The sequence below is a fragment of the Euphorbia lathyris genome, chromosome 5 (genome assembly GCF_963576675.1).
Source record: "Euphorbia lathyris chromosome 5, ddEupLath1.1, whole genome shotgun sequence".
Taxonomy (NCBI): Eukaryota; Viridiplantae; Streptophyta; class Magnoliopsida; order Malpighiales; family Euphorbiaceae; genus Euphorbia; species Euphorbia lathyris.
Genome location: NC_088914.1, coordinates 30,555,152 through 30,578,541, shown reverse-complemented (window position 1 = coordinate 30,578,541; position 23,390 = coordinate 30,555,152). Strand labels below are relative to the sequence as shown.

The window sequence follows — 23,390 nt, the reverse complement described above, 5'->3', positions numbered from 1 at the left end:
AGTGAGGGCATTGAAAGTATGGGAGCATTACTTAGTGGGGAAAGAATTCATTCTCTACACTGACCATCAGGCCCTCAAGTATCTAGGAAGTCAGAAGCAACTTCGAAGCTCCATGCATGCCCGATGGTCCGCCTTCATAGATAAGTTCCCCTATAAGCTTATCCATAAGGCGGGAAAACAAAACGTAGTGGCGGACGCCTTGAGTCGGAGGGTTGCACTAATAAAAACCGTCAATCTGGAGACCGACTGCTTCGAACATATCAGAGGAGAGTACCTGGCGGATCCCGACTTCGGTAGCATTTGGGAGAAATGTAAAACCCAGCATGGAGATGGAGCGTATCACATCACGGATGAGTATCTAATGAGGGGTAACCAACTTTGTTTACCTTGCACTTCCATCCGTGAAAAAGTTATCCGCGATCTGCATGGCGGATCCCTAGGGGGACATTTTGGGCGAAACAAGACCTATGAAGCAGTAAGTTCCCGTTATTTCTGGCCCAAGATGAGGAGAGATGTGGCGTACCTAGTAGAACGATGATATATCTGCCAGACCGCCAAGGGACACCCCACTAATGCTGGTTTGCAACTACCACTACCTGTACCAGAAACTATATGGGAGGATCTATCCATGGATTTTGTCCTAGGGTTACCCAGAACTCAGAGGGGCATGGATTCCATCTTTGTGGTTGTTGACCGATTCTCAAAAATGGCACACTTCATACCATGCCGAAAAACCAATGATGCATCGGCAATTGCTAAACTGTTCTTCAAGGAGGTCGTCAGACTACATGGCGTACCAAAGAGTATTGTCTCAGATCGTGACACGAAGTTTCTGAGTCACTTCTGGCGGACCTTGTGGGCTCTTTTTGATACTTCTCTGAAGTTTAGTACCACTGCCCACCCTCAGACAGACGGACAGACAGAAGCGGTCAATAGAACTCTAGGAAACTTACTGCGTAGCAAGTGCAAGGATAAGCCCCGGATGTGGGATGTGGTTCTAGCCCAAGCTGAGTTCGCCTACAACGGCTCTGTACATTCGGGAACCGGGAGATCACCATTTGAGGTAGTATACACAAAGACCCCAAACCATGCCCTTGATATAGCATACCTTCCAAAGGGAAATGTGGCTGCCAACCAGCTGGCCCAGGACTATATGCAGATGCACCAAGAGGTAAGGGAGACTCTTGAGGATAGAAATCAGAAGTTAAAGGCTAAGGCGGATGAGCACCGCAGGGACCTACAGTTTGAAGTTGGAGATGAGGTCATGGTATATTTGGGCAAGGAGAGGCTCGCCAACACCGCAAGCAGCAAACTTCGGCCTAGGAGGTATGGGCCATATAAAATCACCAAAAAGATCAACGCCAATGCCTATCATATAGCATTGCCAAACTGGCTTGGCAAAGTCTCACCAGCGTTCAACATCCGTGACCTTAGCCCATGGAAATCGGATGGTCCTTTAGAGCTCAACAAAAACGAATCAGTGCCGAACTCTTTTAAAGAAGGAGAGAATGATGCGGACATCCGAACTGGCCACACTGATCGCGCGGACTCTAGCGGGTCTTCAAGAATCAAGCTCACAGAGGATGCACCTGGAAGGGCGGATCCCCAAGACATGCGAGCAAGGCGGATCTAGGAGTACGCCAGAAGGCGTATCCACATATGAGCATGGGCGGATCGCCAAGATTCCTTCCTCAGGAAGTCGACCAACAGACAGTCTGACATTCCGTACCTGCACCTCTGTACCTGTTGTCTGGGCGCATTACCTATCTTACCCTCTTATTATTAACTGTATTGTAACCCTAGTAGGGGTAGTCCCTGTCCTTTGCTTATCTTTTAGAGGTTGTATTTAAACCCTCATTTTGTAAGGATATGACAACTTTTATCAATCAAATATCATTTCTCTTTGAGAATTAAGGTTTATACCTTGTTATCGGGATTCACTCCTTCAAGTTAATCTTGAGAAGAACATCTTTGTTGGTTTACGACTAAAACCTTCATTTCTCGCTTTCAATCCGTATCAATTCATAAGGGATATTGTTGTTTTGATTTACTTATTAATACTTTCTTCATCTTACTCTATGTTGTTTTTAATGAACACAAGCTTCCCTATCCGGAGTTGGAATGTAAGACCAATTTATTAGTAGTGGCCATTCATTATGACCACTCGATCACAATCACTAATCTAATTATTCGAAAACCATTTATTATTATCCCACCTTAAACACGATCTGTCCCTGCTCAAACACAAAATCAACAAACTTTCTCGTATGTGGCTCAAGTGGCATCATGAAGAAAGGGTTTTCTCTTTCTTGCTCAGCCTAACCAAGAAACACAACTACTAGTTTTATGTGTCTCTAACAAGGCATAATCAAAAAAAATTAGGCCACTCGAATGCTCTATTATTCTTCATTAACACATTGAGAAACTCCTTTATTTCAGTTGGCAAACGAGGGGGAATTACATGAAATAAGTTATTATGTGGATAAAAATAACCATAATTTAGACTAGAGGGTACAAGGATTAGTTCTAGAGTTGGATGTTCCTCTAACTCATTAGAAGTTAGTTCCATAAAAGCATTCTTCTCGTGGTAGAGCTTTTCAATCCTCCAATTCAACAAAGATTTTTGAAATGTCAAATTAATTTCTCCTCTACTCACACTCTCTTCCACATCTTGCTGAGAATGCTCTCCTTTACCTTCTCATGATACCTCCTTCCCGTAAGTTTCGAGAAATTCAATAAAATCCACGATATTGAAATCCTCTAACTCATTAGAAGTTAGTTCTATAAAAGCATCCATTTGAGTCATTGAAAGAAAAAGTCATACTCAGAAAATGGTCGAAATAAAAAACTGTTACAAATATTCGATCAACTATGTGTTCACCAAGCTATTTGTAACCAATGTGAACTAAGCATGTATAAAAAATACTATTTAACGCGATATACTAAGTCTGTTATAAATAGTCTAGTCAACCTGATTTGATTAGACTATGTGTGACGTTCTTTGGGAATTTAAGCTAAAAAATGATCTACAATGCCACAACTTATAAAAGTCATTCTTAAAAGTGTATTTTGTGTTAATGGAAAAAAATGAGATAGTCTGGTCAATAACTGTTGTCCTAATAGCAAGTTGTCACGACCCATCCCACGGACCGTGACCGGCGCTAGGGAACGGGTAAGTTTAAGCTACCGGAACCCGTAGCAAGCCTAAATTAACTTAGCTAATCAATTACATAAATTCATTTTTAATTAGAATATTTAAAAGTATTAAACATTAAGTCATTGCCCAACATAATTCAATAAATACTCGTATATCTGGTACCGCGGTCTAGATTAGAATTTTATATTAGCTAGAAGGATTATACAAATAAAGATAAGTGTGCCGCCCGGAAGAAGATATTGGGCTGCAAGAGACTTCTAGTCACCTGAAAAATTAGAAGGAGTCAAACCTCCCGCAGTGAATTAATTATATGCAATGCATGAGTAATTTAACATTGATGCCCACAGATAATAATAGAAATTATACATATAATATAAGTAGTCACACAATGTGCCTTTCACAAAATCATTTTATAAATAAATAGATAGGTGGTTTAATACGTGTGTTGGACCCTAAACCTCAATACCCAATCTAATAATCCACCAATAATCACCCTTTCACTCATATCCAATAACTGGGGGACCGAGAATAACTCAACCGACCACACGCCCAGTTAGCTGGAGGACCGAGAATAACTCAACCAATTCCGTACCCAGCCTCACTTAAATCCAAAATCGACATATCATATAGCCCGAGAATATCTCAACCGAGCTTATCCATATATCACAACATTCACAATATTAATATCATCAAAATCCAATAACCCGATAGTACCTGTGCGCACAAGGTCCTGATGCCGCTCACCAGGAAGCATGTCCATAACACGTATTTATCCACAAATAATTACGTATAAATTATTATAAACAATAAGACACTTTTATAAGTAAAAATAATATTTTACTTGAAATATCATGAAATCATTTATTATGAATGCAAATGCTAAATTAAAAATACATAACATATAATTAACTCACAAATTTCTCCTAGCCGACTGTCCTAATTTTCAGGTACTGCTGCTCCTCCTACCGGTTGAGTATCTAAAATAGATAATATTATTTTTAGAATTTATATATGTTTAGGGAAATATTAAAATTTATTTTGTCTCGTTTTACAGACTGTCTACCGAAAATTCGGCAGAGTCTCCCCTATAAAACGAACATCCTCCTAGTAATAACTAGGGTCAACCCTGCAATAAAATACACTTCTATATTCAAAAATATCCAAAGTCCAAACCGGTACTCCATAGACTGCAATTATCAACCCGGTTGGACATCAATCATCCGACAATTCCATAACTGTCAGTAATTCCAATACTTTACTTCCAAAATTACTCATAATCAAATAACATATAAACATATATACTTATGGTTCATTTTCATAATATCTATATCAACCAAATTAACTAACCAATAATCTTAAGAGCATAATTAATTAATTATGCTTAGTCAAATTACCCTTCAACCTTTATTTTTAAAATTATATATGTTGAAACACATTTCCACAAAATTTTGATTTGACAAAATCTTCCATGATTAAGAGGCAATTAAATTTAAATACTTTGATTTAATTGTAATAATGTGTTTGTTCAATATTGAGTGCAAATATATATATATATATATATATATATATATATATATATATATATATATATATATATATATATATATATATATATATATAAAGTAAGACAGGTCAGAAGTCAGCATAAGACAAAAGCTGAGTGGAACGGAACTCAGCATGAAAGGATAGAAGCTGAGTAAAGTAGAACTCAGCATCAGAAGCTTCTTTCAAGGTTGCCAGAACGAAGCTGACTAACTTAGAAGACTCCTTCAGAATTGAATAAACAAGAACGGAGCTGACTAAGAAGGAACTCAGCATAGAAGTTGAACATTCGAAAATAACGGATGAAGCTGAGTAACAGTCAGGACAGCATGAAAGATCCGTTCACTAAAGGACAAAGTCTGCCAATCTTTTGCACCAATAATTGAAGCCTCGAAAGCACACAGAAGACTAATTCCAAGAATCATGGGTCTGTGGATTATTGGTAAAAGACAACTGGCACAAAAAGACAAGTCTGATGCAAGAAGACAAAACCTGACGCCTGAAGAAAACAGAAGAAGGGAATGGCGGAACAGTCTGAAGCTGACCAGAAGCTGTCTCCTAAAAGAGCCATTTTGGACACAACGGCTAAACCAATTCAAATGATCCAATCTTCAGAAATTCATCTATAAAAGGACAATGAGAGTTCTTGGATCATTTGCTCAAGCATCAAAAGAAAAATACAAGAGAGAAAATTCTGAAAGCACTCAATTACAAAAAAGGATCTTACACCAACTTTTCTATTCTCTGTGTAAATGCTAGATTGATTGTTTTGTAATCATCTAAGGTGTTCTTTAGTTGAAAAAGAACAAGTGTGTGATCAATAGGAATATTGAGAGTGTTGAGCTGAGTACTTGGTTGTAAGTATTCAGTGGTAGAAAAATCTAAGTGCTGGGTTGTAGTACTTAGTAGGAGCTGAGTAGACGAATAGAGGACGTACTCTTGCATACTCACTGCCTTGTAAAGGGTTTGTGCTCTACCTTGAAAGAGCTCAGTATTGGATTGAAAATCCCATGAGGAACTAGGGACTGGACGTAGGCAGAGAGGCCGAACCAGGATAAGTCGTGCTGAGTAACTTCTAAACTCTCTCTCTCAATATATACATATATGTGCATGTGTTGCTTGTTGTATTTACTCAGCTTATAAATTGTTAAAACTGAAACTGAGTAAATCTGAGTGCTAAGTTGGAAGCTGACCTTTCAAGTGTCAATTTCCAACTCTCGAGTCAAGCAGTCTTAGTTAGCATAGAACTAAAGCTGTCTGACTAATCAAACGCCCGTGTTGACCAACACGCTGAGTTATCAAACTCTTAAAACAACATTAAGTCAGCATAATTAAAAGCGAAAAAGTTACATTAGTTCCTAACCCCCCCTTGGAACTAATTACTAGGGACCAACAATATATTCTAAATATTTATTTAAATAAGGATCCAAAAATTATTTTTAACCCAATTTAATTTATTTTCCTTAATTTCACCCAACTATATACTTTCGTAATTTATAGAGACTAAACGGTAAGGAATTTGGCCAAAGTCCAAGAATTAATGTTGCTCCAAATAATATTTAGAACATTTTGAATTTAACCAAACATTTTTTCTGCCCTTATTTCGTATGTCACCAGAAAATATCACCGGTGGTCGGGATCCGACTATCGGAAAAATTAAAGTTGATTATTTTGATAAATTAATTATACCACCTTGTTTGTTATGATTCCAGGAGTCTAGAATCACTCTCAAAACACCCAAAATCAACCGTAAAATTAAACTTTTGTTAGATTTCTTACTTTTTCCGGTGTAGCTCCGATTACACCTCAAAACTCCTTGCATGCATCAAAATCTAGTGTATCCATAGGTAAATCGACCCCCTGAGTCCATTTTTGGTGTTAGAATTGCAAAATAATGAACATAGGACCGAGTAATAGAGAGAATAGCAAAAGTGACGAATTTTCTCTCTCTAAAAGTTTTTTAAAAACTCAAAATCTCACAATAAAACTTACATGCACTTGTAGCTGGAGTTGAGAGCTTCGTTTTGGTATAAAGAACGCCAAAAACGGTGAAAAAATGAGGAAGAACAATGTAGAATTGTGTTTGTCTTTTGAAGGGAAGGAGAAAGAACTCAAAGGTTGAAGCTCAAATGGAGTCTGCGTATATGCAGCTCCATATTTTAGTTATTTAGGCTAAATTTCCATATCAGTCCCTATACTTATATTATCTTTTAAATTTTTTTCCAAAACTAATTATATGTTAGCCGTAACTCCTTCTAACTAATTCATTTTGGCAAATAGCTTAAATATATATAATTTGGGGTATTACACAAGTGCACTAGATACAAGTAATATTTCAGTAAGTAGAGTATCGTCTCCTCAAGGATTGATGAATAACTTTAACAGAAAAACCTTATAAAACAGGGTGTTCGTGGTAACGTAACTTCTTTCTTTGGTTGAAAATGGTTTTGTATGTTTTGATTAAAAATAACTAAAAGCGAACGACTTTTTACTAGTTTGTTCAAAAGATAATGGTTTGTCTCAATACGAGGGTGGAACAGGCTAAGCCACGACAGGAACATGTTGCTTACAGTATAACTTTAGTCTATTTATTCATGAATGAAATATGGTGAGGTTAAGGTCTCTGCTTTAGATTCCCTTAAGTCAACTTCCGTGTGTTCTTAAGATTCTAAGACTTACTACAGCTTCAAGCGTCCTCAAAGTTGGTTCTTTCTTGCATTAGGCACGAAACAACATTTCATCTTTTAGAAAACCCTTGATACAAACCCCTTGTATTCCTACTTCGGGTTTTGTATGTTTAATGAGAGATACATGAGAATGAAAGCAGTTCCCCATCATTCATTAACATTAAGATAAACATACTCAAGCATGCATTTAAGAGCATCATTAAACACCACATACAATAACATCATTCATTCATAAAAATGTTAAGTAACTTACAGCACCAGCCCCAAGCCGGCCTAGCCCATTCAATCGACTACTCACTCATGGTAAAGAGTGAACAGCCTGAAGTAGAGCAATGACTCTCCATTGATGGAGTTCTTCTAGTTCAAAGAGAGCTTTCGGCTCTCTACATTTCAAAAGCACTTCTCCACAAAATTGTCCAAAAGGAAGTCTGCCTTCCCTCCAACTACTGTTTTCTATTTAAAGGAGGGAGGCCCGACAAATAATGAAATACTAATATATTACATAAATAAAAATTGTTCTGAAAGGTCAACTTGTTCTTTCATCAAAATGGGTTGTTACATTTGACACTTGAACACTCAAGGTCAGAATTGCTTGTCATCATGTTACTTTTAGCAGGCTACTCTTGCTACCGCCTCCTGTTCACGCTGTCCTCTCTGGCTCTCCTCTTTATCCGCTGGTCCGCTGGGTACTTTCGACTTTTTCCTGCAAAACAGGCTGCACGACAGCTGTTTCGACTCTTCTTTCAAGATCTACATAAAGACCATTTTTAGTCCACATTTTATGCAATCATAAGCCTTAATTTACCCCATTTATCTCACATAAGGTATGTTTATTAGGATCAAATATATGCTTATCAATAACAGAAATTGGCAAGCCATCATGGCTTCTTTATGTTCATCATGCATCACGATTAATCGTGATTTTTTACCATAATATAGAGGGATCTAAAATCATTGAAAACATACAAAAATCAAGAGCAAATCATCACAAAAAAACTATCTCGAAAGACGGACCGAAATAGAAATAAATTACGGTCATACTGCATTCTTAATACTCACGTTAGAATTATCATCGTTGAAAATTGCATTAGCAAGAACTCTATAATTTTTTCTATAATCCTTAAACATTTGAAATTAAAGTAAAAACTCAAACACACCAAAACACATATCCAAAGCACTTATGAAATGAAACAAAACAACCCTATATAAGAATGATGTATGAGAATTTACAAATGCAAAAAAAATGACGCCACCATTTTCTCTATAAGAAAAACAGAGATCCATGGTAAAAAAAAAACGAAACTAAAAAACCAAATACAGAAAAATGGAACTTATAAAAATAATTTTTTGATAAGGATAATTCAAGCAAAAAATGAGTATGCACGCTTGTATGTACGCGTGTGCTTCCATTCATTATATTGTAATTTCACATTTCTCTCATTCCTAAGCGTAAACATTTCAACTTAGGAATGTGAGGAAGGTGAAATTACGCTTAAAGTGAGAGAAAAGCGAATACAATATAATGAATGGAGGAGAGCACACACACACATATAAGTTGAAAGGTTTCATAATAAATGGAAGCAGATAACATATAGATAAAATTTAGTAAAGTTTCAATGTTCATTTTACTTGCGATAAATTTGACTTTTTTGTGACGGGCCGAAATAAAAAAACGGTTATAAATACTCGATCAACTATGTGTTGATCAAGCTATTTATAACGAGCGTCAATTAAGTTTGTACAAAAATAATCATTGTAACACGCCATGCGAAGCCCGTTACAAATAGTCCAGTCAGCTTGAGTTGATCAGACAATGCGTAAAGCTTTCAAAAATTAAGATATAAATAATGATATCATAATGGGGCGCACTAAAGCGCATTATAAATATCGAATTACTAATGATGTATAAATATCGAAGTGGTTGTGCCCGGCACAAGATAACTTGAAACTCAATGTTGATACTGCACTGTTTCAGGATACATGTAATGCTGGTTTTTGCTTTGTGTTAAGGAATCATGAGAGGTGTTTCATAGCTGCTGGTAATGGTGTGATTAATAACTGTCAGGACCCGCTATTGGCAGAAGGAATGAGTTGTCGTGAAGCCCTTAGTTGGTTGAAAACGGAAGGTGTTCCGAATGTTCATCTGGAAATGGATTCTCAGCTCTTGGTTCTTGCAATTTCTGTTGTTGATGATTGTAAAGCTTTGATTAGCGAGCTAAATATTTTATCTGTTTCTTTCATTAGGAGATCAGCGAATAAGGTTGCTCATATACTTGCAAGAGCGTCTAATTCTGTGTCTGATCATTGGTTATGGAAACATAATCCCCCCAGTTCATTTGTAATGACTTAAGTGTTGATATTGAATAATAAACTAAGTGTTGATCATTTACTAGTAGTGCAAGTCGATACTTGAACTGAAAATGGGAAATCAAACAAAAAAAATTGGTTACCTTAATTAATAGTTGCAGTTTATAAAAGTAATTTTTTTCAACATAATCACACTCCCTAAATTTAAATATTTAAATAATAACATCTCACAAGTGCTCAATTCAATAACATAATTTCATTTTTAAAATACACATCTATTTAAATTAAAAATAAAATCAATTTTAATACAACTTAATTAAATTTTCATTTGAACATAACATAATTAAATATAAAAATTCACCAAACCTGGATTAAGCATAAAAAAATATTTTCAAAACAAAATAAAAAAAATAATTTAAAATATTATAGAACTTTTAGATTATATATATATATATATATATATAACATTAAATTTATTATATAAAATATATAAGCATACCTATATTCCCATCGGTTTCTTTATATTCAAAGTTGAAATGGAAAATTGTTATAAGGTTCACATTTAACTTATTAATTAACTTGTGTCTCAAATGAGAATTATTGTTTCACATTTTTCAAGGAGGGAAATAGGGTGGCGAAGTCCTTAGCTAATCATGGTCGAACAACTTCTTCATTGCTTTTATAGGATTCTTCGCTTTCCTTCTGCTCTAACTTAGTGTCTGATGATTCGGCAGGATTGCCCTAAGTTTAGATTCTACTAGTTTGTCTGTGTTTGATTTTCTTGATTTGCTTGTATTGTTCTCTTTTTTTAATAATATCTTGGGTCCGGCTCGTCAGCTTCGAACTGTGCTAATCTAGTTAGGATGCTTTGGCTTCTCGGGGTCGGCCTCCAATCTTTCAACTAAAAATAACTAACATAATTACAAATAATATGTCAAAATGCAGGTAAATCTCATACGTGGTGTACAATCTTTGTCTTATTTCACACTTTGGTGTACAACCTTCAATTTTGTACACAAAAGTTTACAACCTTTTGGTAACCTCCTACTAAAATGTACAATCGGTAATTGTGACCGGTTAATGCAAAGTCAACGCGCCACGTGAGCAATTTTGGCTTTTATGGAGATCAAATTGCTGATGTGGCGCGTTGACTGTCATAATTACCGGCTATACACTTTAGTAGGAAGTCACCAAAAGGTTGTACATCAAAGTGTAAAAAATGACAAAGATTGTACATCATGTATGTAATTTATCCGTCAAAATGCAAAAAACTAAGTATGTTATTTATAAGTTAATCGCAATAAACTTTCTAAAATATTACTATGTTATTAACACGGTTACAATTTTTTTGTCAAAATGCACAAAACTGCTTCAATGACATTGTGTTATTGTTGTTAACTTTCAATTTCATTTTAGCGGGACGTTTTTTTTTTGTTTTTTTATGCATATGATTATTATTAAATTTAAATATAAAATAATATTTATTCATAGGGACAACAATCTTTGACAATTTAGATCTAAAAAATTATTGTATTTTACTTCCTCCGATTTTTTACATGCGATGTAAAGCATTTTACCAAAATTAAGAAAATATTAACCAGACTATTAAAATAACTAATTTATTTTAATATTTTTATATAAAACTCTACTTTTTATACAAATTTGTATTTATTCTTCATTATTATGATTTATACTAAACCTTGTTTTCTCATAAATAATGATAAATTTGTCTTTTTTCTAATAACAAGTTTTGTTTTCTTTTATCTCCAATAACAAGTTGTGTTTTGTGTTGTTTTGTTTTATGATATCGTCAAGTAGTATCGAGAGTATGTATATCAATTTGAGTCTGGAGGAAGAAGAAGATAGAGGTATTCTGATTGATTATAGAGATCTCAGTTCTGGGCAGGTGGATCTAAGATGGTGTCTAGTTTGTAGATTCCTCTCTGATGTCCGAAAACCGCTTATGAGGAGAATAAGACAACCAACTAGAGATGGTTCTGGGCAGAATTTCACTATGAGAGAATAAAAAAAATTTGTTTTGTTTTAGACCATACATATTTCTCATGTCCAAAAGTTTATGATTCGATTGATAGAGAAGTTGAAAAGCTCTATGACTCTCATATGCTTGTTCAGACCGGAAGGAAACAATCCAACAATGGTGCAAAATGGCTAGTTATTAAGGTCCGGTTAGACATCATTGACGGTGATCAATGAGTGGTGATAAGATCCAAAAGAAAACTCTCATATTTAGTTGCATTAATGATGGAACTAATGACGACATTAGTAGAATAATTAATATGGCAGTTGATTATGAAGGAGGAGTAAATCATGGATCAGTTACTATGAAAATGTTGAACAAAGTCTCATATTTAGTGACATTAATCGTGAGACTAATGACAATATTAATGGAACAATTAATTATGAAGGAAGTGTAATTCATGGCGGAAAAAAATCTTCTGTCCCGAATTCCCTGTCCCCCATTCAATTTTTGACACGTGTCCCTTTAACTACACTTTAACCAAAGTTAAGTATATCTAACCATAGTTAGTAGCAATAAAGTAAGATAAAAGGGACACGTGTCAAAAATTGAATGGGGGACAGGGAAGGGGACAGGGAATTCGGGACAGAAGATTTTTTTCCGGTTAGTTACTAGGGGAAAGACCGGTTGAACAAACTCATATATTTAGTTGCATTAATCGTGAGACTAATGACGACAGTCTTAGAATAAGTGAACTGCTAAATACCGCCATCAAATTCCTTTTCACCGCCACTTTTGGACTTTTTTGCCCTTCTCATAATTTTGATCAAAAACTGAAAATTCTCTTTCCAAAATCATAAACCCGAACAACAATAATTGAAATTATGAAAATAATTGATGTGTGACAATCCGAACACCGAAAATGGATGATTACGAGTCGGAAACATTAAGATTTACATCTTTTTATCAAAGAACTTATGAAAATAATACATATTTTTCATGACGATTTTGCATTTTTCGTCACAAAAAATAGATGAATTTTTAATTTTTCGTCACAAAAAATTGAATGATTTAGTATTTTTCGGCACTAAAATTTTTACGATTTTGCATATTTCAAAATTTAGTCTAAATGGATGCGACATACTATTCCCACCATGGCGGGAACGGATGCCGCATCCGTTCCCGCCATGGTGGGAATGGTATGCCGCATCCGTTTAGGCTAAATTTTGAAATTTCTCTCAAAAAAAAAAATTCCCAATTTTGACAAAAAATTTATGCCAAGTGCAAAATGGTCCAATGGGTGCGGTGATAAGGAATTTAGGTGTGGTATATAGCAATATCCTAGAATAATTAATATGACAGTTGCTTATGAAGGAGGCATAAATCATGGATCGGAACATGGGTCCGGAGAAGATATTGTGGTTATGGAAGTAAAACGTATAAGGAAAGAAGATGTTTTAAATGAGGGGGAGGAGGTAAATTCAAATAATAGTCTAATTGTGGATCCTAAAAACAAGTTTCAGGTGAGCTCTACTGGACAGGCTCACCCATCATCATAAGTCTATTAGCCTGGAACTGTCGTGGACTGGGAAACCCACGAGCAGTTGACGTTTCAATGGATCTTGTCCAAAATTATAAACCATTTATTATTTTTCGTTCTCGTGTTGCTGGAAACTTTTCAATTAGGGAAGGTGAAGCTATTGGTATTCGAGAGGCTCTTAGGTGGATCAAACTCAAGAGTTTGGATGGTGTGGAGGTAGAGTCAGATGTACTGTCAATGCTGGAGCATATTCATCAAGCATATTTTCGTGCTTCTTATGATTCAATTATAGACAATTGTAAAAATCTTATTTCTATTATCAATGACATTTTTGTCAGCTTTATAGGTCGTTCTGTGAATGTGGTGGCTCATGCTTCAGTTAGGTCTTCTTATTCCTTGTTAGAATTTGTGGAGTGGGGTACTGTCCCTCCAAATTTTATTTTACATTCCTTATATGTTGATTCTTTTTTAATAAAACTTATTTTAAATTTTTTTTTTCTAAAATGAGATGTAAAAAAGTTGGAAAAACTAGTCGAAATAAATTTTGATTGAGGGCCACATAAATAAATAAAACCCTAAATTCACGCTTGACATTTAAGTTGCCTCCATTTAGAAACAGTGTAAATCACAATTTTTTTTTTATCAAGAGCAAACTTGTATTAAGAAGCAATAAAAACAATATCATTCAAAATACAAGATGAACACAAACAAAGAAATCTTTGATAAGAATTTCCAAATGATCAAGAGAACGAGTCCAAACAACTAAATTATGTCACTACAACAAATCATCACTTTCACTTGCGCCACGGTTAGAATCGTGGCACAAGTATGATATTTCTGTGGCTATATGATTTAGCCACAGAAATTCAAGATAGGTACTCTCGTGGCACAAGTGAGCGTGGCCAGGTAGTTGCCACGTGAAAATGATGGTTGTGGCATAAATTGATTTTTACGTCACGAAAAAATCTGTGGCTAATCATATCAGTTTGCCACAGGTAAAATTGTGACAAAAGTAAAATTCTCGTGGCAATGCATAGTGATCTGTATCAATCGGCCCCACTTAACCACGAGTATAACCGTGGCAAAAATAGAACACTTGTGGCTTGAATCCTTACTTAGCCACGAACATAGGCACGTGGCTAAAATAAATTGAAACCATGGCAAATTTTTTGTTAGATTTAAATAATGCAACGAGTCATATATAGGATTTATCATCATCATAAGTGCTATTTGTGTACCTCTTCGACTATTTCGTCAATCAAACTCAAAATTGATGTTTCGAATATTTAATATCTCCGTAATAAAAAAAATTACACAAAATTTATCTATCAAATAAAACACAATATCCAATCTTTTAATAATAAAAGAAAAAATAAATAATAGCATTGTTTTTAAAATGCACTAGCTAAGTACTATAAATATCGACATTAACAGTGTTCTTTTGCTCCCCATGTAATCGTCCGAACCTTCATGTGCCTGAACCTTTTTAGACCTGCAAAGGTTTAAAAAAATCGATAAGGTACCAAAATGGAACTATGATTTTTTGATAAAGTATTAATTTAGGCTCCACGTATAAAATAACAACAATATAAGCTTAACGTTTAAAAAATGGTACCAATTTAGGTCTCGATAACAGAACAAGACACATAACGGAGTAATACGAATGACGTGTCCAATCCGTTATCGAGGTCTAAATTGATCCCTTTTTTAAATGCTAAGGCTATATTGGTGAAACTCGTACCTTTCTTAATCAATATCCCAAAATATGGAGCTAAATAACAATGCAACTATAATTTAACAATAAATTGCTAGCAGTTTAACAATGCATCACTTGGATTACCTCATTTATTCGAATTCTGCATATGACTAAGCAAAGTTTGCACCAATTCTCTCTTTGACAGTAAGGGGACTAACATGGAGTCCCCACAAAAGTATTTCAAGAACGTTGTCTGTCACCTGCATCAAACGTGCATGCTGAAACACCAAAGTTAGTAAGTTTTACAATCCATTTATTGTTCAGCAGTATAGTTCTTGACTAGAATCACAATTAGAACAAATAAAGTTAATAGCCACGAAGTTATATAAGGCTTAAAAAAGACAAGTGAAACTAGGCATTTAAGCAACATAAATCATAAAGACAATGTCCAAGAGACCTCAACATCCTGATGTATATGACCTTGCTGATGTAGGTACACTAAAGCCTTCAAAGTTTATTTAAGAATTGAACCAATATCGACCTCTTTAAACCCATCTGGATATGCAATCTTCATGAGCTGCAAAAAAGAACCATCATCCATAAATAACATCACTACCCCTAGATTAAGCTATTCCCCATTAAAAGTTTTGAGAACTCTTCCACCCCCATTCCCGCTCCGCACGGTTACCCACAGATGATATGGAATCCCTATCCCCAAACTAAAAATGCTAAGAGTCTAAGAATAAATTTTCACTTCCCTCTCTATATTCTGTGTTCTGCTCCATTTCATACAAAATAAAATTCCTAATAATGTTTAAAAAGTACAATAAGAGAGCACTAAAAATAGAGGATACATTTAAAGATAAAAATGAAAACATTAAACAAAACATTAACAAAATACCAAATAATGAAGCCAAATCTCAATAACTTAAAGACAACATGTTTACCAACACATGGAAACACCATGTAACCAATTACAAGTGAGTCCAATTGGTGATCATAAACTATTTTACTAACATCTAAACCACAAAAAAATAATGATACATAGTTCCTAAAAGACTTAACATAGTCAATCTAAACTCACAAATAATGATATATGTTGGTAAATAATTATATATAATATAATTAAAATTATAATAATTCAGGGATCTCCATTGGATTTATTCGAGAACGACCCCGCCCCATCCCCATTTCGGCCTCGGGGATAGAATATCCCCCGTCCCCATCCCTAAACTATTTCAGTGATTCTCTGTCCCGTCAGTTCGGATCCCCCGGTTTTCGTGGAATCCTCGCCATGTTGCTACCCATGCTTTTAGCTACCATGTAAAAAGTAAAGATGAATATAAAAAAGCATGGGTATGACACAAGCTAAAGGGAAGAAACTGCAAGAAATATGTTTCCAGTAAGCATATAAGATTTTCCTTCATTTTTAGTCATGTTCATGTCATTAATAAACATAAGTCTCTTTACCATTGTGCATATATGCACTATTATGTTTGATGTAATCCTGGTATATCCACTAAATCAGTTTCCATTTTCAAATATTTCTCTTCATGATTCGGGGTAAAGAGACCGACAACTCACAATGCTTAAAATACTATTGACATGTGCATCATACTCACAAATTTATAAGATCTAATATTCTAGTTGTGTTTCTTTAAAACTATGGAAAATGTGAAGGTTCATCTTAGGAAGACACGAAATCTTCATTGAAAACCTTGATATTTACAATTTATCACTCACACCAATCTCAAGCCCATAACTGAAGCTAGACTTATATTCTTCCTAATCATAAGCTTCAAATATGCTCACAACAATAAGTGCCTATGATCAATGTATGATAGAATTGAAGATGAAGGATGAAATTAACTATTTGGAGCTTTTACTTTATGGAAAATAATAATGAATCCATATCAAAGTTTGAAGTTAAAAAAAATGACGCATGAATTTTGCTGTCAAGTATAGCCAGTGGCTGTTTTTTTCCTTAATATACATGTATAAAACTTTTCATTCAAAAATAAAATGTGTAGAAGTTGTTCTCTATAATTAAATTAGCACGAGCCTGCAAACAAACACACAAAAAGAAAAAGATAAAAACATATTCTACATAATTGTCCCACACACCAATACAGTTATGAATCCATGAGGTTAAATTGCATTTATAGGTCAGTAGTTTTAGTAATAAGCACAATTATAACATAGACAAAATTAGCCTACCAGCACTATTTGACTCTTGATACTTCATTACCTAACCTTAAGCTAAAAGAACTCAATTCGACATTGATAAACGCCCATTCAGTCTCTCAACAAAAAAACCCAGAATTTAATTCTTAAGTCATATCAATCAATAAAACAAAAAATTTAGGGAAGCACAATTTAGGCTATAGTAATTTAACTAAATTAGAAGAGCCCGTACCTTCAACAAAATCGGCCGAGCGAAACAAATTAGGAAATCTAATAAAGCAAACGTAACACATAAACCAACAGTTACAGAGGAAAAAAAAAACTAGAACAAATACCTTCAGGTTAGAGGAAATAGAAGATGAATATGTTTCCCTTGACTTCTTTGCACCATTCGACATCTAGACCATCTATTGACTTCAACAATTGCAGTTGTATAGACAAGTTAAAATGCAAGAAAGTTTACATCAGACTCCTGTAAAACAAAGAGGCTTCAACCATATAGCCTCAAAAAAGGTAATCTTTTATTGTTCATTAGACTTTAGGAATCATAAGATATTAATAGAGGTAAACCCAAAATCCGTGAACAAACAGATAGAAACATAACTACACAAATCAGCAGAAGCCCAAAATCCTTTACGAACGAATTAATCCTTCAAACAAAACCCAAATTGTAAAAACCCAAAATCAAACCAATAACCAAGCCAATAATCAAACTAAACCCAAAATCAGCAAGCATATCAACACAAACGAAACCCAAATCCTTCAAACAAACGGCAAAACTTAAAATAATTGAAACACGATCAAAACCCACATTACCTCTTTTCTGTTGCCTCTGCTGTTACAATCGAAACACGAACCAAACACCTCCCACTCAGAGCACGAACGAAACACCTCCCACTCGAAGACGAACGAAAGTTTCCACTATCACACATTCGAACACGAACGGAACCTCCAACTCAAACCAAACTATTGCAGACGGAAATGGGAAATGGGTCTAGGTTAGAGTGCTGGATTGGTCCGCACAAGGTTGGAGATTCTTCCTTCCATTATGGTGCTCTAATCTAAAGAGGTAGAGGAGAAACAAAAGAGCAGGATGGAGAGAAATTGGGAGGATATCAACAATGAAGTGGACTGGCTGCCTAAGGTGGCGAATAGCAGAAACCGTTGTAGGGGAGGTGGTGGGTCGGAGATGGTGTGAATGTCTAGATTAGGTCAAGCAATGGACAACTATGTGGTGTAAAGTGAAAAATTGGAGGGAAGCTGAAGAAAAGCTTGTGCTGAAGCTTTTTATTCATAGAAATAGATCGGAATTACAGCGTGATTTGAAAGGAAAAGAAAATCCGTTTATATATAACGGCAACATACACACAAAAAGAAAAACCAATCAAAATATTACAAGTGTCCTCTATGACATGTGCTGTTCACGTGATTATACTAACTCAACACCCCCTCCTCACGTGAGAATTCTTCTTATCGTTACTCACCATCAAGTCTGGTACAGGCAATCTGATTAACCCCATTTTCTGCAGAACTGGCTCCATTTGAGCAAAAGACAATGGTTTGGTGAATATATCAGCTAACTGATCTTCAGAACACACATGATGGGTGATTAATAATCCACTCTGGATATGCTCTCGAACGATATGACAATCGATGTCCAAATGCTTTGTGCGTTCGTGAAAAACTGGGTTTTCAGCAATATGAATTGCTGCTGTATTATCACAATACAGTGGGATTGGTTTTTTTACTTCAATCTGAAAATCTTCTAATATATAAGTCAGCCATTTTACTTCGCATGAAGTTGTTGCCATGGCTCGATACTCTGCCTCAGCAGAAGATTTACTGACAGTAGCTTGCTTTTTGGCCTTCCATGAAACCAAGGACTTCCCAAGAAAAACTCCATATCCCCCTACAGATCTTCTAGTTTGCTTGCATCTTGCCCAGTCAGCATCACTATAAGCTGACACTTTCATCGCATTCATTAATACATGTTCATCATAATCATTATTGCAAAAGGCTTTCAACTGCATATCAGTGTTTGAGGAATAACTCAATCCCATAGTGATTGTGCCTTTCAAGTACTTAAGTACATGAATTGCTGTGTCAAAATGCATCTGAGATGGAGCTTGTAGAAACTGACTTAATTGCTGTGTTACATAGCTAATATCAGGCCGTGTAAACCCCAAATATAACAGTTTTCCAATAATCCTTCTGTACTGATCACAATTGGGTATGATTGAACCTGAATCTCCAAACTCCACTCCTGATGGAAAGGGGCTGCTAACAGGTTTTGCATTCTGCAATCCAGCTTCTTTTAACATATCTCGTATATACTTGTGCTGACACAACACAAAGCCATCATTTGCTCTTAGCAACTCAATACCTAAAAAATACTTAGCAATCCCTAAGTCCTTTATAGAAAATGCCTTATGTAATGCTTGTTTCACTTCCTCAATTTGAACATTTGATGTCCCTGATAGTAGCACATCATCAACATATACAATAAGCACCAAGAATTCACCTGCTTGCCTTCGCACAAATAGACAATAGTCATGAACAGATCTACTGAAACCCATACTTAGCAGTGTAAAAGTAAACTCCTTATTCCATTGACGCCCTGCTTGCTTGAGGCCATAAAGAGATTTTACTAACTTGCACACTTCCCCTTTCTGCGCTTTCGCATACCCTTCAGGTGGTACCATGTACAGCTCCTCTTCAATGTATCCATGTAAATAAGCGTTATTTACATCTATCTGATAAACTTCCCATCCATGATAAGCAGCTACAGCCAAGAATACTCTAACAGTGACTACCTTAGCTACAGGGGAAAAACTATCATGATAATCAACTCCCCACTTCTGGTTATATCCCCTTGCCACTAATCTAGCTTTATACTTGTCTAAGGTACCATCAGCATTATACTTGACTTTGAAAATCCACCTGGACGATATTGCTTTCTTCCCTTTTGGTAAGGTGGTTAACTGCCAAGTACCATTGTCTTCTAATGCATTTAATTCTGTTTGCATAGCCTTTATCCATTCAACATTTTTGCAAGCTTCTGTATAAGTAGTTGGCTCTGCAACAATGGTGATATTACTCAAGAAAGCTGTATAAGACTCTGTGTAGACAGAAGAAGTAGGATTCCTGCTTGAAAATAATGAACAAGAAACAAGGTTAGTAATAAAATCAGCCGTCCAAGCTGGAGGTTTAGGTATTCTGGTGGATCTCCTTAATACAGGTAACTGTTGTTGTGGAGAATAAGCAGGATTGAACACTTCCTCTTCTACTTCATCTGTATTTTGTGAGTCTTCTTGTTGCGTATCAGTCATCCCTTCTTCTTCATTCACTATTTCGTCCTCAAAAATAACTTCATTTTCAGGACTGGGAGGTGCAAAATCTTCTGTAGGGATTGAATTTTTCTGCAGCTGAGAACCTGGAAATATATTTTCCACAAACACCACATCTCTAGATACACATATCTTATGTGTAGTCATATTGTACAACTTCCAGCCTTTTTGTCCTGGTGAACAGCCTAAATAGATGCACTGATGTGATCTATCATCAAATTTCCCTTTAGCAACATCAGTATTAACAGCATAAGCTTGACAGCCAAAAACCCTCAACATTTTGTAATCAGGACTGTGCTGATATAACATTTCATAGGGAGTCTTCCAAGCAAGAACCCTGGTAGGAGACAGATTAATAATCACTGCAGCATGCAACATTGCTTCACCCCAAAATTTCAATGGCAAATGAGCTTGTTTAAGCAAAGCCCTGGCAACCGTAGTAAGGCTTCTATGCCTTCTCTCTACAGTACCATTCTGTTGAGGAGTATGTATACAAGTCTTCTAATGTATAATACCAAATTTCTTCAAGATAGACTGAGTATGTTGGCTGACAAACTCAGTTCCATTATCAGTCCTAATTGTTTTGATTTTCACGATTTGTGCCTCCATTCTTCTTGTTCGTATACTTGTTTCCTCCACTAGACGAAGACTTATGATTAGTAGTAGTGTTGTTCACAAATTCAGGCTTAGAATCATCATCCATGCTTCGCTGCTTCGCTACTTTACTAAGCATTGAAAATGCACGATTCACTGTAGGTAAAGGCTCAGTGATAAGAATTTGATCACGAATATGATCAAATTCAGAATTCAAGCCAGACAAAAACTGCATCAATTGCTCTTCCTCAACCTGATCCAGGATCTTCTTCATAGCCTCACCACAAGAACAAGTGATAGGAGGCTTTATATCTCCATATTCATCCCATTTCTGCTTGATTTTGTTGAAAAAATCAACTAAGGATAGATTTCCTTGCGTCATACGACTAATTTCTTTGCGTAACTTGAAGATCAGAGGTCCATTACTCTCGCCATACCTCTGCTCGAGTTCTTGCCATAGTTGCCTAGCCGTTTTCGCAAATACAAACACCCTTGCTAAATCCTTGTGCAAAGTGTTTAAAATCCATGAGATGATTAAATCATCATTTTCCTTCCACCGGAGATATTCCTCGGATGTATTATCCTTCGGTTTATCATCGGTGAGGATAAACTTTGACTTCCTCTTAGCGTTCATGGCTAACATTAGAGATCTTCTCCATATGATGTAGTTTCCACCAGTAAACACAGTACTAGTCAAAATCAAGTTAGTATTATCTTGATTATTGTTCGTACCTTGAGTGCCCGTAGCCATAACTTCTTCTGGATCTGACTTCAACGAATCTGTTGCAATCGCGTCTTCTACCTCTGTATCACTCGGATCTTCACTTGTGACAGATCGTTTCACAATCGCTGCATATGAGCGTTGTTGTTTAGGTGGCATGCCTCTCCGATCACCGGATCAACAATCAATGCTCTGATACCATGTAAACAAAGGCCTAACTCACCCCAAAAGGTACCTCAAAGGATGAGGATTGCCTCACATATTTAAGGAGCCATATAGCTTCCTCATTTAGCAATGTGGGATGTTTAACACGCCCCCCTCACGCCCAATTCATTTGGTGCGTGACGCCAATATCAGCGGGAGCCCCAACATTGAACTATGGCTCTGATACCATGAAGAAAAGCTTGTGCTGAAGCTTTTTATTCATAGAAATAGATCGGAATTACAGAGTGATTTGAAAGGAAAAGAAAATCCGTTTATATATAACGGCAACATACACACAAAAAGAAAAACCAATCAAAACATTACAAGTGTCCTCTATGACATGTGCTGTTCACGTGATTATACTAACTCAACAGAAGCCTAAATCTCTAACCCTTAAATATTTGGGGAAATTTTTGGGGGGAGGGAAGGGCGGTAAAAAAATCGTGAAAAGCAACAAATCATTGAGAGTTTAGTTAGAGGTTTTATGCCACATTTAGGATTTTTCGTGGCATAAATAGATTTAGCCACGAAAAAATCATTACTCGTGGTATAAATATAACACAAGATCATAAGTTTTTAATAGAATTTGTTTTTCCGTGGCTAATTTGGAAGTATGCCACGAATTTTGAATTTTCGTGGCATAACTCGTGGCGCAAGTGATGATTTGTTGTAGTGTGTGCAACAATATTCGCTTGTCATCTAATGTACGAATTAGATAGATCCAAGTACAACCTCAAGAACATTACCAACAATTACCCCTAATCAATTTGTCAATTTTTTTAACACTTTTAAGTAATTGTATCGCTGAAACTGTGTCTGGCGCTACCAAAATTGCTTGGTAAACCACAGTCACAAACAACTTATACAGAAAAGAAAATTGCTATTAATTGTGCGTGTAAAGCGGATATGGTATAGCCAATCTATACAATATACTAAATTTGTAGTTAATAATCTGATGTGTCATCATGTAAACTGTGTATAGCTGATGTGTAAATTGCTTAAAATATTTTAAAGGGAAAAGTATAAAAATAAACCTTGTGGTTACACTTGTTTTCGAACAACACCCTGTGGTTTAAAAGTTTACAAAATGGTACTTTGAGGTTCATTCCGTTAGCAAACACATACCAAATTGACTAACGGTGTTAAAAGTCAAAGGAAAAAGAGTTACTTTAGTCCTTATATTTATTTATTTTATAAATTAATCTCCTTTATTATCTAATTATCACAAACAAACCCCAAAATAAAAAATAAAATCAATTATACCATCTTCTTCATCTCAATTTAATAAAAATCAAAACACATCACACTCTCTCTCTATTTTCTCTCTCTAAAAATAGATTTCTTCTTTCTCTTTCTTCTCCATCCTACCATCAATTTATATAAAAATGAAAAATCTTTGCTTTCATTGCCTTTATCACTCTGTTCATCAATTC

General features: G+C 35.5%; 2 long non-coding RNA genes across 3 annotated transcripts; both read right to left on the bottom strand.

The window, feature by feature from the left end:
* Positions 1-3,235: 3,235 nt before the first annotated feature.
* LOC136228970 (uncharacterized) lies at positions 3,236-6,810 on the bottom strand. Its single transcript, XR_010688936.1, has 4 exons — positions 6,692-6,810; positions 6,479-6,559; positions 4,072-4,134; positions 3,236-3,422 (listed from the first exon to the last, which is right to left on the bottom strand). It is a non-coding gene; the product is annotated as an uncharacterized lncRNA (long non-coding RNA).
* A 7,644-nt stretch (positions 6,811-14,454) lies between these two features.
* LOC136231324 (uncharacterized) lies at positions 14,455-18,384 on the bottom strand. 2 transcript variants are annotated; one of them, XR_010689755.1, is made up of 5 exons: positions 17,908-18,384; positions 17,427-17,563; positions 15,365-15,484; positions 15,052-15,185; positions 14,455-14,703 (listed from the first exon to the last, which is right to left on the bottom strand). It is a non-coding gene; the product is annotated as an uncharacterized lncRNA (long non-coding RNA). The 2 variants fall into 2 exon arrangements; XR_010689754.1 differs by having other exon boundaries at positions 15,052-15,484.
* Between the last annotated feature and the right edge of the window lie 5,006 nt (positions 18,385-23,390).